We start from the raw sequence: 8,391 nt of genomic DNA on the forward strand, positions 1-8,391 counted from the left end.
AAACCAAAAACAAACAAAACAAAAAAAAACAAATTCAAAACAAAACAAAAAACCAAAAGCACAGAACAAAATAAACAAACAAATGAATAAAATACTCTCAGAGAAACTGTAGCGTAAAATAAAGAAATTGCACTCCAATTCATATCATCAGCCTACTTTAAAGACATAAACTGAACATGTACCTTAAAACCGTTCAAGGACTAAATACAACCTAGGTTTCTGTCAGAAACAAAGGCACTTTCCTACTGAATGAAAATGTCTTCTTTCTGGCGTCACCCAATTCCTACAAATAATTTTTCAGGGATGATGAATGGCTCACAGTCAGATGTCACTGAGTACGCAAGGAAGTGAGACAGTGTGAGCAAGGGACAGCAGAAAACTCAGACAAAATAACCCAGTGTGGAAAGGCTTCATGAGTCAGAATTAGCATGGAGACAACTATACTGCATTTGCTATTTTTAAAGTTTTATTAAGACCCTGTAGATGAGAAACAGATTTTCAAAACAGTGACTGTGCTGGGAAGAGATTAGGTAGGAGGGCTTCTGGGGTTAGCATACTGTCACAGCAATGTTCAGGGGTGTTCAGGGGAAGCCTATAGAGCAGTCTTCAGAAGAACATGAGGCAAAGAGAAGAAATGCTGGGAGATATCACGAGTGACAAGAAGATTTTGTTATTCTGGGTATTTGTGTGGTAAGCTTCAGTTCAGTTGACACTGAAGATGACTCAGAGGTAGGAAGGACCATTATGTCACTTTAGCTCCACTCAGTGAAACTCCAGAGAGACACTATCCTGTTGGGTAAGGCTGGCTTTATTCTGCACACAGATTCAAAGCCCATGGGCACCTTCTTACTGCTATGTAGCAATTTCCTCTGAGTTGGAGTCTTGGAGGGAAACTAATCAAGATTCACTAAGACTCAGGAAGTAAATTCAGTAGCCCCAGGAAGTCCCTGAAACTGATCAGGTACACCAGGTCCCTCCCACTCCCCTCCCAGGGTTATATAAGCAACAAAGACTGCTGAGAGGCACTTGTGAACCAGATTAGCTTCCTAGAAGAGAGTCTCTAGGACTTGTTGAGCTACCTGCCAGTCATAAAATGAGCTTCATGGTCCTACCTCTCTGGCGTGGGCTCTCTTAGCTGCCTTAGAGTAGTAATTCATGTTCTTGTCAGTAACCCTAACCCATAGTGCAGAGACTAGAGAAACCCTAGGCCTGCTGCCCAACTAATGTAATCAAATAGGTGATTTACAGGTTCAGTGAGAGACCCTGTCTCTAAATCTCAGGTGGAGACAGACTGAGAAAGAATTCAGGTGTTGACCTCTGGCCTCCACATGCATTTGTGTATACACATAAATAGACATCCACATATACGTGCATATTGCACACACTTGCACATAGCAACACCTACCCACAACATACACTAACCAGTTAAAAATAAGTTAAAATTAAACTAAAAAAACAAAACAAAACAAAAAAACCCAAAGGGCACAAACATTTTACAGAAACAATGAATTTGTTTGGTAGTCTTAGAGTGCTGGATTGGGACTATATACACCAGAGTACACTAGGAGAGTAGTCACAAAGGATGAAAAAGGGGGGAGCTTTTAATGGCACAATGTGTGTGCCAGGCCTCAGCGCTGTGTAAAAACAAAATTCCTTGCTTGCAAGATCTCTAATAAGAGCAATATCCATTCAAAGTGACATGGGAATTAGTTGGATCTACATCCTTGCAGAAAGGTTTTCTGTGTAAGGCTGTGGTAGCCTTTGTACAAAACTATGGTTTTGGCAAAGTATTTTGTGATAGTTCTTGCTATCATTTCCACGTGTCTTAAGTACCATACTTCACTGTCTTCCCATTTATTTATTATTTATTGCTACATGCCCTTCTACCCCAGTTTTCACATGGGTACTGGGGATCAAATTCAGGTCTTTCTAACTGCATGGTAAGCACTTTACCTCCTAAGCCATCCCTGTTTCTGTGTTTTGACAGGACACTGCTCTTTAAAATTCACCACAAACTGCATCTAGAATCTCAATTTTATTTATTTATTCATTCATTTATTTACTGTATCTAAATACTCTACTTATTTTTAGTTAGAGCTTAATAAAAGTGACCATTTCAAACCTTACAGCGTTAACAGATTAACAGAAAACAAAACCAAAAAACATGACAAGAACTGCAGGATAGGAGTCAAGATTGTGGGTAACAGGTAACGCCCTCAAAAACAGCTTTGGTCAGGCAAAAGCATCTTTCGATTCACTTAAGTTCTCATGCCATGGTGTTGGCAGAAGTATCATGGCCTGTTGACTTTAAACACACCATGTAGTTAAAAGTCTCAGCCACAGTTTTGTTGGACTGTGGTAGAGGGAGAAGGGGCCTGGGGACTAGCTTGAACTTAGGTCATGAACCCTCCTTTCTGCATAAAGAGGGCTTGGTCCAGAGATTTCCAGATCTGGAGAAGGGCGCACCCATTCCTCTGAATCTGTCTCGCGAGGGGACTGAGGGCCAGTTGTCTAGAGGTGCTGCCTGGCTTCAGCTCAGTTTGTGGCGTTGCCCCTCTTCAAGTTCAGCAGTGCTGACAAGCTAGGTTAGTGATTCTGCCCCCCTCAGCTCAGGTTCACCGTGCTCATAGGCTGAGACTTGGCTTAGGGATCTAGAGCTACTTGACTACAACCGTACTGCCCCGACTCGGTTTGGGCGTGCTGTCCAAGTCTAAGTTCGGGATCCTAATTGTCTCAGGGTCGGTTCAGCGTACTGTCCCGTTGTAGCTCGAGTTCAGGGTGGGAGGTGTTACTATATTGGATCTCGGAGTACGTCCCAGCCCGGCTGGCCCGGCTCCGTTCTGGGCGCTGCCTAACCCTGCTGGGTTCTGGGCGGGGTGCTGTGTGCCTCAGGTTCGGGGCGGCGGAGGAAGCGAGGGCGCTGTCCTGGCGCATTGAGGAAGTTCTCCGGAGGAGGAAGCGGCCAGCGGGGCGGACGGGAGAACTGGGGACCCGGGTGTGCCAGGCTGGAGGAGAAGGAGGCGGCGGAGAAACAGGAGGAGAGAGGAGGAGAGGGAGTTGGAGGACGCGGCCACCTGCCCAGGTAGGAGCCACTCCACACCTTAGCACAGGGTCTCGGCCACCCCCAGGCGACAGACTTTGGCTAATCTAGGCTGGACCGCCGTTTCTCTCCAGTGACTGCGGCTGAGCACAGACGGGCCGGGCTTCGGTGCGCGGGACCAGGACTCCCGCCTTCAAACGCGCGCTCCCGGGGCGCAGGGAGCGGGGCCGAGCCGGGAGCTCCGCCTCTCGGCGGCTGGAGGATCGGAGAACCGAGGGACTTCCACGGTGAGCGTCCCCGGAGCGAAGCAACGTCCCCAAAATTTGAGATCCGGGACTGTCGTCGTGCGCGCCGCCCGCGAGTCGCTGCAGAGTCCCAGTGCCTCTGAAATGCGGTAGGTGAGGGAAAGAGCAGATTCCCCAAACTCTGAACCCCTGCCAAAGCCAGCAAGTTCACTCCACCTGGCGGACTTCCTTTGTGAAGTGACCTCTTCAAATCCCTGGAGACTTTTGAGGCACTACAACGTACATTTGGATATATATCACTATGGCTCCCAAAACTTAACCCCACCTAAAAGCCATTGAAAGGAGACCCACTCCTTTGAAAGTCCATACAGTAGAAAGAATTGGAGAAGTCAGCTTCCCGGTTTTTTGCTTTTTTAAAATTTTTTTTTTAATTTTTAATTTTTACCTGGCTGACCAAAGATTGTGTTCAAAGTTAAGTAAAATTCTCGACTGGGGATATTTTTCTTTTCCTTGGCGTCTTCTCTTTTTTAAATTCTTGAAACATTTCAGCATGTGGCATTCAAAAGAGATGGGCGGGTAGACACCTCTAAATTATAATGTTTAAAAAATACCGCGTGTGATGCCGGGCATTCCTGGAGTGCCGGGATCAGGCCTTTGCTTTAGTCAAATCAAACCCACAGCCTCTACAGGACGGCTTTAAAATCGAATGTCACAAAGCGTAGTCATGTGTCTGTCGTCTCCCCACATGACAGTTCAAATACTGTATAAATATATTTGAGTAAAATGATTTAAATACTTACAAGATAGCAGGTGACTTAAGTGATAAACTTTGCCACTTGAAATTATTTCACCAAATCATTTTTTCTATCCAATTCAATAATTTTAATAGATTTAAGGAAATTTTGCATTAAAACAGAGATTGATGGGTATTCTGTATCTGAGATGCTTAGATTTAATAAAAGTCTTAAAAATGGAAAATTTATAAAAAATATCTGAAGTTAGGATGAAAGTGGGGAATATATTTTGGGAATGTATCTCACCCCTGAGAGGTGAAATTGATTTGTAAAAAATATGATTTTGTTGCTAGGCTTGTATGAGCGGTTTTTTTTTTTTTAGTCCTTTAAAGGCTATCTTTAATATTTTACATGTAGGTATTATCTCTCCGATTTGAGTTTTGATTTTTAAGCAATGGCCTCTTGGTAGAACGTACCCAGCAAACTGTCCCTCATCATTCATTGTGTGTTTGGGATTTAGGAGTTTTCAAGATTTAAGGTTTACATTTATAATTTAGAAAGGCACTTGTATAGGGGAACACAGTTGCTTGGGGCCACTCTGGCATTGTCGGGCAGTATTTTGTTATTCCGGCACCGTTGTTTCTTCATGTTCTGAGGGGAATAGATATCAACTATAAATAGCTTGTGTCCGTTTAGAGCAGGTGTTGTCGCTCAATGAGGTTCCTTAAAACTTAGTGAGAAAAAAAAAAAAAAAAGAAAAGAAAAGAAAAACAAGCCTTGTTTTTCAACCCTGGAGTTTAAGAATTAGGTCTGTATTGGACTCCTTAAACTGTGCTGGACTTTTGAAAGTCAAGTGCATTTACTGCCAGACACTTCGCAGTTCAGTACCTAGTGGGCAGCTCCCCTGTGTCGGGAAATAGCGAGGATTTACCGAAAGTTGAAGCATCTTAACTAAATCCCCAGACGTCCAACTAAGAGTACAGGGTTTCATCCTTTAGAGATAAAGTTTCAAAAAGATATGTTCCCATCATTTCTGTGAGAATGACTTCAGGAGTGAGCACAAGACTCTCCAGGAAGGGGCGTGGCCATCCCTTACAGCTGCAGTCCTTGGAAGACAAGTTTCCGGTTCTCTCTGCAGCTGGGCCTTTGTTGACTTTTTTTCTGTTCCTTCTGCCCAAAGAATGGCAGAGTCTCCCTTCAGATGCAAGCCAATGTCCAGCGAGATGCTGGACACCGTAGGGACCTGTTTCCAACTGCCCCAGCTGGCCTCTCTGCCCTCCTATGCAAGACATTTTCTCTTGTTTCTGGATTAGTATTGCTGACAACTGGGAAGGTAAAAAAGAAATATAGATGTATATGCATGCATACATACATACATATTCATTTTTATGGGTAGATTTTTTTCTTTTTATGTCAGAAGACAGAGTCCTAACAATGATGTAGATGGATTTCTTACCTTGGTTGAATTTTAGCATCATAATCTTCAACCTTGTATTTGAACACTAGGCACAAAAGGTTTTCCTATGAAAATATTGTAGAAGATTAAAATACTAATGAGGCTGGCTGGATTTTATGTAGATTTGTGCATTTTCATACATTTTGAGGGAAATTTGTATTTGGTTATAACTTGGACAAAAATGTTAGCCTAGACCCATTTGAGGGTTTTTCCTTTGTTTTGTTTTGTTTCTTTTAAAGAATCAATTATGGGAGCAGGAGAGCTGGCTCAGCAGTTAACACCACTTACTGCTCTTGCAGAGGAGCAGGGGTTCATTTCCCAGCCCCCACACTGAGGCTCAGAGCCATAGGGAACTCCAGCCCCTGGGGCTCCAACTCCATCTACTGACTTTTACAAGCAAGCATGATTGTGCACAAATGTGTATACACACACACACAGATGCATAATACACACACAAATACATACACACCTATACCTAAGAATAAATAAGCTTTTAAAAGAATCGATTGGGGCTGGTGAGATGGCTCAGCGGGTAAGAGCACCCGACTGCTCTTCCCAAGGTCCGGAGTTCAAATCCCAGCAACCACATGGTGGCTCAAACCATCCTTAACGAGATCTGACTCCCTCTTCTGGAGTGTCTGAAGACAGCTACAGTGTACTTACATATAGTAAATAAATCTTTAAAAAACAAAAAAGAATCGATTGAATAGACAGGTGTGGTGACATATCTGTAACCATAACACTTTGGTGTCAAAGGCAGGAGAATCGAGAGTTCAAGGTTTTAGCAATACTAGGACCAACCTAGACTAAATGAGCTCTACTTTTTAAAAGAAAAGAAAAGAAAAGAAATAGGGTATTCTGGGAGAAGTGCTAGGAATATAATTCAGTCAATGGAGTATTTGCTTAGCATGTATGAAGTCCCCAACCCCAAATAAATTGGATGTGGCAGCACATACCCATAATCCTAGCACCTGGGAAGTGGAGACAAGAGGGTCATAAGTCCAAGGACACCCTTGGGCATTTACCCAGTTTGAGTCAGCCTAGGCTACATGACACCCTGTCTCAAAAACAAAATAAACAAAACAAAATCAAAACCAAACCGATGTAATTTTTGCTCTGCGTCTCTTACAACTCACTGACTGAATTTAAATATTAACTATAGTCAAACACGGTTAAAACCAAAGACACGCAAAAGAAAGCACATTCCGTTTATGTCACACTCAGTTTAGTAGAGCGGGTGTGGCCCTCTCTTTGTCTTCTCTTTCTTGGAGACTTGGGGTGGGAGGAGAAAGTGGGCAGGTTTTCAGTGTTGTAATGGCTAGTTGGGGTGGAGAGTGGTTGTGTTGAGGGAAGAGCAAAAGGAACTCCTTTCTCCCCCGTACGCAGTCCTGACCCTGGAAGCTGTGTGAGACCTGCATCCTAGAGCAGTCTTCAGGCTTGGGGGTTGGGGGCATAGGTCAGTTAGGTAGAACAGACACCCGTGTGGCAGACCTGGGTGCTGTGAATAGAGAGGGAAGGGCTCAGTACAGCTAGGGAAATCCATAATTCCAGTACTGACGAACTTATGTGGGTCCAGCATGTCTATAAAAAGAAATCCACACAGTAGAAGTTACTCCTGCCTCTTTCCGTACGTTTGACTTCACTGATAGACCTTTGTTCTAGGGAGATCAGCCTCGTATGTCCTTCACTTGATGGTTCCTATGGCGTGACAGTGGAGATGTCTCAGTGTGACCTGGGCTAATTTTGTCTTTTTACTTTGTTTTAATTTAACTGAGAATTCCCTTCTCCCTTTCAGTCTTTGTGTCCATCTTTTTGTCCAGCTTCCCGGAAGCAAGCTTTTCATTTTGAAAGCAGTATGTATGCATGGCATACTGGCTAATTTATTTCATGTATCAACTTCAGACAGTGTAGCTGAGAATGGGGAGTGGGTAGAAACCAGACTCCCATACCTTCCAATGATAATTATTCTGTGATGCGGGGTTAACCGGTTTCAGCAAGTGTTTACTGCCAGTGCTTACGATCATTCATGACTTGCTGGGTCCACACTTTGTCATGGCATCTCTACTCGGGAGACCTGACCAGAGTCCACCGTCCTCCCCAATGGTGTTCCATGCCCAGGACTCCTGTGTAACCTTCAGGGTTGGCAGCCTCATCAGCTTTGGGTATTCTATGGTTTGAATATACCTTTGGGTATTCTATGGTTTGAATAGTTTGCCTATGACCCCGAAGGCCAGTGTGCTTGCATTCTAGTCTCAGTATGGGTGTTTGGGTGTTGAATAGCAGTTGTACCCTTAAGAAGTGGGTCCTAACCAGGGAGTTGGACTGTGGGGCATTGTCCTCAAAAGAGTCTGGCATTGTTCTTCAGGGACCCTGAGTTGAAACAGCAAGCTTGGCTTCTGATTGTCCTTGGCTCCTGACTTGATGATGATCTGATGACTTCCTTACTCATAACCCCTGCCAAGGTTGCTTCGGCCATGTCATTCTGTTGCTCACAGGGCCATACCAGCTGCTAAACAGATGGGGCCACCCTGTTTTGGACTTCCAAAACTGTGAGCTCAATAAACTTCTATAAAGTCCCTAGCTTCGGGTATTTTGTTATAGCATCAAAATGTAGACCGGCCCATCGTGCTATGCCCTGCTACCTCCTTCCTTGTTCCTCCATTGCCTCTCTCTGCTGTTCCTAGGGCAAAACTTTGTTATTGTCATATTTTTGGATTGCACAGAACCTAGTATAATTTTCTCCTCAACTTTATGACATAAAACTGAAACTTCTCTTGACACAAATTTCCACCCAGTCAAAAATACACCATGTTATCTCTCTCGGTTCCATTTTCTTCTTCTTCTTCTTCTTCTTCTTCTTCTTCTTCTTCTTCTTCTTCTTCTTCTTCTTCTTCTTCTTCTTCTTCTTCTTCTTCT

At 43.7% G+C, this 8,391-nt stretch overlaps 1 protein-coding gene across 1 annotated transcript in view; it reads left to right on the plus strand.

Moving 5' to 3' along the window:
- The first annotated feature begins 3,020 nt into the window (after nt 1–3,020).
- The window catches only part of Syk (spleen associated tyrosine kinase), a 64,044-nt gene continuing 58,673 nt past the window's right edge, over nt 3,021–8,391 (plus strand). Inside the window, exons 1-2 of the mRNA XM_021215603.2 lie at nt 3,021–3,082; nt 3,175–3,434. The gene's annotated coding sequence lies outside the window, so the exon portion shown is untranslated. The remainder of the gene's footprint in view (nt 3,083–3,174; nt 3,435–8,391) is intronic.

The sequence above is a fragment of the Mus pahari genome, chromosome 16 (assembly GCF_900095145.1).
Source record: "Mus pahari chromosome 16, PAHARI_EIJ_v1.1, whole genome shotgun sequence".
NCBI classification, from domain to species: Eukaryota; Metazoa; Chordata; class Mammalia; order Rodentia; family Muridae; genus Mus; species Mus pahari.